Here is a 6,583-nt window from a genome sequence, read left to right on the forward strand (position 1 = left end):
TTTTAATTTTATATATATATATATATATACTGGGGTTTTTTGTTTGTTTGTTTTTTGTTTTTGAGACAGGGTTTCTTTGTAGCCTTGACTGTTCTGACTTACTCTGTAGACCAGGCTGGCCTCACACTCACAGAGATCCACCTGCCTCTGCCTCCCGAGTGCTGGGATCACAGGTGTGTGCCACGGCGCCCAGCTAAAGCTGGATTTTTAAATTTTAAATAAAATATGAAGAGACCGGCTGAGCAAAGTAGTGTTGCCACGTGTGACCATGCAGAATGGGTCACGGGCTAGCCCGTTTCTGTACCAACGCAGACACTGGTACAGAGTACTTTTATGTCGGTTGTGAGAACCTGAAATATTTTCATGCTTGCAAGGCATACGTTTACTGAATGAGCCAGCGCCTTCCACTGAGAACTTTTATCTTTCTGCCTGTCTGTCTGTCTATCTATTTATTTATTTTTGGTTTTTTAAAACAGAGTTTCCTCTGTGTCACCTTGGCTGATCCAGATCCAATTTGTAGACCAGGCTGGCCTCGAACTCACAGAGCTCCACTCGCCTCTGCCTCCCTAGCACCGGGATCACAGGCGTGTGCCACCATGCCTGGCTCACTGAGAACTTTTAATTGATAATTATATAATAAGCTGGTGCAGCTCAACAAAAAAGGGGCCATAAGGGACGTGGGGCAGGAAAGTGGGGCCAAAGGTGGGGAGAGCACTTTGTATAACACACATTTTCCCAGGGCTCAAATTGGCGTTAGGTTTTAATGTGGCCAGATGAAGCTTCAGTAGACAGGAAGCTGACACAACTGGGTCACGTAGACTCCTAATCAAATACTTATCCTCCAGTCAAAGCCCGATTCTCATGTTTAGGGGCTGACACGTGTTCTTCCAGATCTGAGGACCCCGAGCCTTGAGATCAGAATGCCGACAGCGAGCAGGAGCCTGGATCCCAGCCCTCATGCCCAACAGGTGGAGGCAGCTGTCACTGTCCTGGCCGGCCAGAGCAGAGGGGCACCCGACGTCCACCTCTGCGGATCTTCTCGGGAAGCTTCACTGGAGAGCAGTTACAGGCCCGTGCCATTACGCTATTAATCTATACAGCCAGCTCAGCCCCCGGGGGATCCCTTATCAGAAGTGCTGTCCCGGGGCTGGAGGGAGAGATGGCTCGGCAAGGCAGAGCACAGGCTGCTCGTGCAGAGGAGCTGAGTTTGGTTCCCAGTAGCTAGGCCTGGCAGTCCACAACTGCGTGTAGCCAGCCCTGAGGGATCTGAGGTCTGCTTCTGGCATCCAAGGAACCTGCTGAGGACACCTGCCGAGGACACCTGCCCTCATATATATGCGTGTCATACACACATACTTCAAAACCTTTTAAATTATTTTTTAAAGTGCTCTCCCTAACGCTCACCTTGAGGCAGCTGTTAGGGACTCAGGTGCTGGGGTTTGTAGGAAAGCTAAGCTGCTCCCACGTGACTCCGGCCCCAAAGGGAGGAGGAGCTCAGGGAAAGCAAGAGAGGAGCCCTCCTGGGGGAGAGGCTAAGAACCCTTCCACCGTGCTTGGCAGGAGGGCCGTTTCTTCCAGATCTCCCTGTATTTAAAATGTATTCCCAGCAATTGTGCTTAGTTTGGGTTTGTGTTAAAACAAACAAACAAACCAAAACATTTGAAATGCACTGGCTGGGGACACTGCGCTGTTTAGCGCTTCAAACACTTTGGGTTGGGGTAGGGGAAAGAGACAGACTTAGTTTTGTGATTACATTAAGGCGCGTTACTCCAGGAGTTTCTGGGACATCCTGCACCGGGCCTTGGGATCCAGAAAGAAAAGCAGGCTGTCGCTTCCATCACACCGCATTCTGTGAGTAACTGAGATGGCTTTGAAGATGCGGAGAAAGCTGGGTTTGGGTAAGGCTCCCCACTCATCCCTTCTTGTTGCCATGGAGAATAACAGCTTTAAAGACATTTTTAAATGAAGCCGGCCCTGTGCTAAGAGCTCCCTTTTTGTGTAAGAGGGGAAAAAACACCAGGAAAGGAGAGGGCAAGCAGGTAATGTTCCCCAAGCAGCCACATCTTCAGGAGGAACAACATAAAATGTCTTTGCCTTCAGGACTCTTAGGGGCCTGCCCCTCACCTTGGGATCGCATAGCTCAAGTCTAGCTGCAGCCAGACTTTTGGCTACTTTATTGGGTTCTTTTTCCTACCTCCCTACACCACCACTTTCTCTTCTGACACCCTCCCAACACTAGGTAGGAGAGAGAGATGGGCATCAGTATCACTAGACCACTTTCTGCTGATGGGGGTGTCGAGTTCCTTGGGGCAGATTTGATCTTTATTGTCAAGATGTCTCCAACCAGCAAACAACAGCAGGAGCAGAGGGAGCAGTGGCCGTCCTCAGGGCTCTGCCATTATACAGCCTCTGAAGAGCGCCCAGAATTCCAAACCATCCTCAGCTAGCAAAATCACACCCTCGCCAGAGCACGAGACAAATCACAGTCAGCTGCTACCGACAATCTGATTAAAACAGAAACATAGCGTTCTATGTTTTCAAAGAAACCAAAGTTCTCACTGCGCCAAGACCCCAGAGCTGCAAGAAATAACCTCTGGCGAAAGCCATTAGGCTTCGTTTACTGTATACACTGCCTAGTCCCATGTAACATGGCTCCAGGAACTCCCAGAGAGAGCCTCAGACTCTAGCCATTTCCTGTTGCCTACAAAAGACCCTCCTCCCCTTCCAGTGTCACCTTCTTCCCTACCCCTTCAAGTTCCTCCGTGGATCCCTTTATCCCCCAAGGGGCTGAAGGTGACCCCACCCCATGACCACTGGCTGCAAATAAGACATTTTCTTATCTGACGTGAGGCGTTTCACATGTGTTGTCTTAAACTGTGTCAGAATTGGTCCCATTTCACGAGGGCAGAAGCTGACTCGGAAAGACGACTGATTGGCAGGTAGAACCCTTGGTGTTCAGCACAGACCACGCCTTAATCTGATAAATGCCATGACTGCAAGTAGCACTCAGGGAGAAAGAATCTATTACATCCTCCAAGTCCGAGTTGATAAAGGAGCCAGGGAAGGAACTCAAGGAGGAACCTGGAGGCGAGGATGAAGCAGACGCTGTGGGGGGGTGCTGCTGCTGGTCTGCTGCCGTGGCTCCCTCGAAGGGCCACAGTTCCAGGGTGGCACAGCCCCCAGAGAGCCGGGCCCTCCCACATCAATCACCAATAGAGAAAACTGCCTTCCCAGAGTTGACCACAGGATAATGGATGGAGAAAATGTCTCTGCCAAGACATGCCTAGGTTTGCGCCAAGTTGGCAAAACCCAGAATACCTGTCTAATCCAGAATCTCCACCCTATGGTCTCTGTCCAGCCGCTCGTTCACCTGGTCCCCCAGCGGTCACCAAGCCCTCGAGTCCAGCACCGCTCAGAGCCTGCAGCAAATGTCAAAGCAAAAGCCTCCAGGTGTAGCAGCTGCAAAGGAGCAGGGAATGAGCTCGTGTGTCAGAGAACGGCTGCGACTTCACCCAGAGAGAGAGCAGTTCCTCCAACCGGAGGGCCACAGGTCACCCACAGGCTGCTCCTGCTCTGCCATGCACCCAGGACTCTCTGAGGAGCGTGGACGGGCAGATACCACCCTAGGAAGCAGGCCTGGAGGCTGGCCCGAGGCTGGAGCTGCAGCGGGCATGGAGAGGTCCCCACAGCCTCACTGGTGTCCACGCTGGGACCTGACTGCTGACTGCTGGAGGAGGTTAACACATGCTCCCCTAGGCGGGGCGAGGTTCCCAGCTGCACTCCAGCACTCAAGGGTAAACCGAGGTCAGCCGGAGGTGGCCGCAGGCCCTTTCCTCTGCTCTGTGCCCCTCCGTGCTGGGGTTCACTGGAACGAGAGGCGGGCCTTCATCACGGCCAGTGCTGAACATGACTCAGGTGGCTGAAGGGCTCATTTGGGCCCATGGTCAGCGAGGTCTGTCGATTTGGGCCAGAGAAGAGGCTGTTACGGTGTCAGGAAGGTGTGGAAGGGACAGCTCACCTTCGGGCAGCCAGGGAGGGGGAGAGAGAGGAAAGAGAGGGGAGGAAGAGGGGCAGGAAAGACTCTGTCTGGGCAGTCTCCAGCTGGACACTGTCCTGCTCTTGCCGTCTCCCGTGAGGTCACCAGGCTATGAACCCACTAAGGGTTAATCCGGTAGTCAGGTCCCGGGACCCAGTCATTTCCCTGAAGCCCACGGCTGGCCATGCTGGCCTGAGGAAGCACGCTCTCAGCCTCGGCCTCCGGGCAGTTAGGTGTACAACTACAGCAGGAGGCTGGCTTTGCAGGGCATCCTGTGGCACAGAAAACCACCTCAGCTGCTCTTCCGTGTTAGGCTGTCTTTTCTCACTGCTACTAGGTAACGAACAGCAGGGTTGCATTGTCATTTTCCTTTGTCTTTAAATGTGGCATTATCATTTTCCTTTGTCTTTAAACGTGGCATTATCATTTTCTTTTGTCTTTAGGCAAATCTCCAAACAGCAAGCGGTTGATAAAAGACAGGCTGTGCCCTTCCTATTCTGGCTCCGCCACCGTGCTGCTTTTCTAACACGCGCATGCACTAGAACGGGGCTCACTCGACAAGCTTCTTGGAGAAGGGCTTTTGTTACGAAGGGTGAACTGGTCTTGCCAGGTGCCCTCCTTCCTCCCCGGACCCTGGAGAACGCTGTGCCAGCCTAAAGCTGGGAAGGAGTCCGGCCCTCCTCAGACTTCAAGCCCAGGTGAGGCTGTGTGTGTGTGTGTTTGTGTGTGTGTGTGAGCTCCCCTTGGCCCAGGTGAGGCTGTGTGTGTGTGTGTCTGTGTGTATGAGAGAGAGAGCTCCCCTCGGCCAGGTGAGGATGTCTGTGTGAGCTCCCCTCATCCCAGGTGAGGCTGTGTGTGTGTGAGAGAGAGCTCCCCTCGGCCAGGTGAGGATGTGTGTGTGTGTGTGTGTGTGTGTGTGAGCTCCCCTCCGCCAAGCGAGGCTGTGTGTGTGTGTGTGTGAGAGAGAGAGAGAGAGCTCCCCTCGGCCAGGTGAGGATGTGTGTGTGAGCTCCCCTCGACCAGGTGAGGATGTGTGTGTGTGTGTGTGTGTGTGTGAGAGAGAGAGAGAGAGAGAGAGAGAGAGAGAGAGAGCTCCCATCGCCCAGGCAAGCCTGTGTGCCAGGACAGGTTGGCCGTCGTTCTCCTTTTAGCCGACATTCCCAAGGTGCCCGCAGCAAGGCATTCCTTACCCTGCTTTGTTTTTATCTATTCTGATAAAAGAATGGTTTCCCGTGTGTTTAAAGACCTTGTTTGTCCTATGTTTAAGTAACTGAAGGTTGGTGAGCGTTCTAAATTGTCTAAATGCTGCACAATTGAAGGGCGGCTGCTTATTAAAAACCCACTTTGTCATTCGCTGTTAAATAGCACGGGCTGAACTTACATGTTGAAATGCCACAGACTCTCTGCAGGGGGCTGTTTTGGGGAACAGAGTTTTCAAGGGGCTAATTGAGGTTAGCCGAAGTCAGAAGAGCATATCCTAGGTGCAAAGGGTCGGTGCCCTTATGTGAGAAGTTTAGAACACGAGTACACACAAGGGACCGAGAGGCGGCCACTGAACAAGCCAGAGCACGGCCCTCAGGGCCAATCAGCTCGCTCACAGCCTGGCCTCACACTTCCATCAGGACTGAGAAATCAATTTTTGTTGGTGAAGCCAAACAAAAAGCGCTCTCCGGCACTTTGGTGTGGCCTTCACATTCACACAGAAACTTTTACGAATGTTTCATTTCCTGACTTTGGAAAACAACAGAAAGTCAAACTCCATTTCTTTCCTCTGAGTAGTCATCCTGTGAGCTTCGGCTCACGTGTGTAGCACTCCCAACCCTGTGAAGGAACACCTCCCAGGGTGGACCAGGCCAGGGGACACACCTCAGCGCAGCAAGGAGAGGCCAGCCCACTGACCGCCAGGCCCCACACCAGAGTCCACTGTCCACACCCTAGGACCAGAAGGCTTCACAGCCTCTAAAGCACCATCAGACGGAGCCAAGTGTTCACACATGTGAGCCTCTGGGATCAGGTTGTCTCACACTCACACAGAACACTCAGGAAAACTGGCCATGGTGACAGGGTAGAAGTCTCTGTACTTCTGCTGCTTTCTGCTAAAGCCTTGAGATCCGTTCTCTACCTGAGCAGCTCTCTCTCTCTGTTTCCATTCACCCGGCCTTGGCCTGCTCGGGGAACAGGAACTTCTGGATGCTGCCTCTGCTTTGGGATTCACCTTGGGTTGAAAAACACTCTGACCGAAACTGCTCTTTCCAAGCAGTTTTGGGAAAAGGTCCCGATGGCTTCCCTATTTCAAAGGCTGAAGGAATGCTGACAGTGAAAAACCCTCCTGTGTGTCTGTAAGAAGGTAGCCAGGTGTGCAGGGGGCTTAGAACACGCCCCTGAGTCCTGTCGGGATAAGGGGACCAAAAACTAACTCGGATGTGTTTGGGCTGGAGAGAGTATCTAAGCCTATGTAAGTGGGATGTTCAAGGCGTGTGTGTGTGTGCGCGCGCGCACACGCACACACACACACACACACACACACACACACACACACGGGGGGGG

The sequence above is a fragment of the Meriones unguiculatus genome, chromosome 16 (assembly GCF_030254825.1).
Source record: "Meriones unguiculatus strain TT.TT164.6M chromosome 16, Bangor_MerUng_6.1, whole genome shotgun sequence".
Taxonomy (NCBI): domain Eukaryota; kingdom Metazoa; phylum Chordata; class Mammalia; order Rodentia; family Muridae; genus Meriones; species Meriones unguiculatus.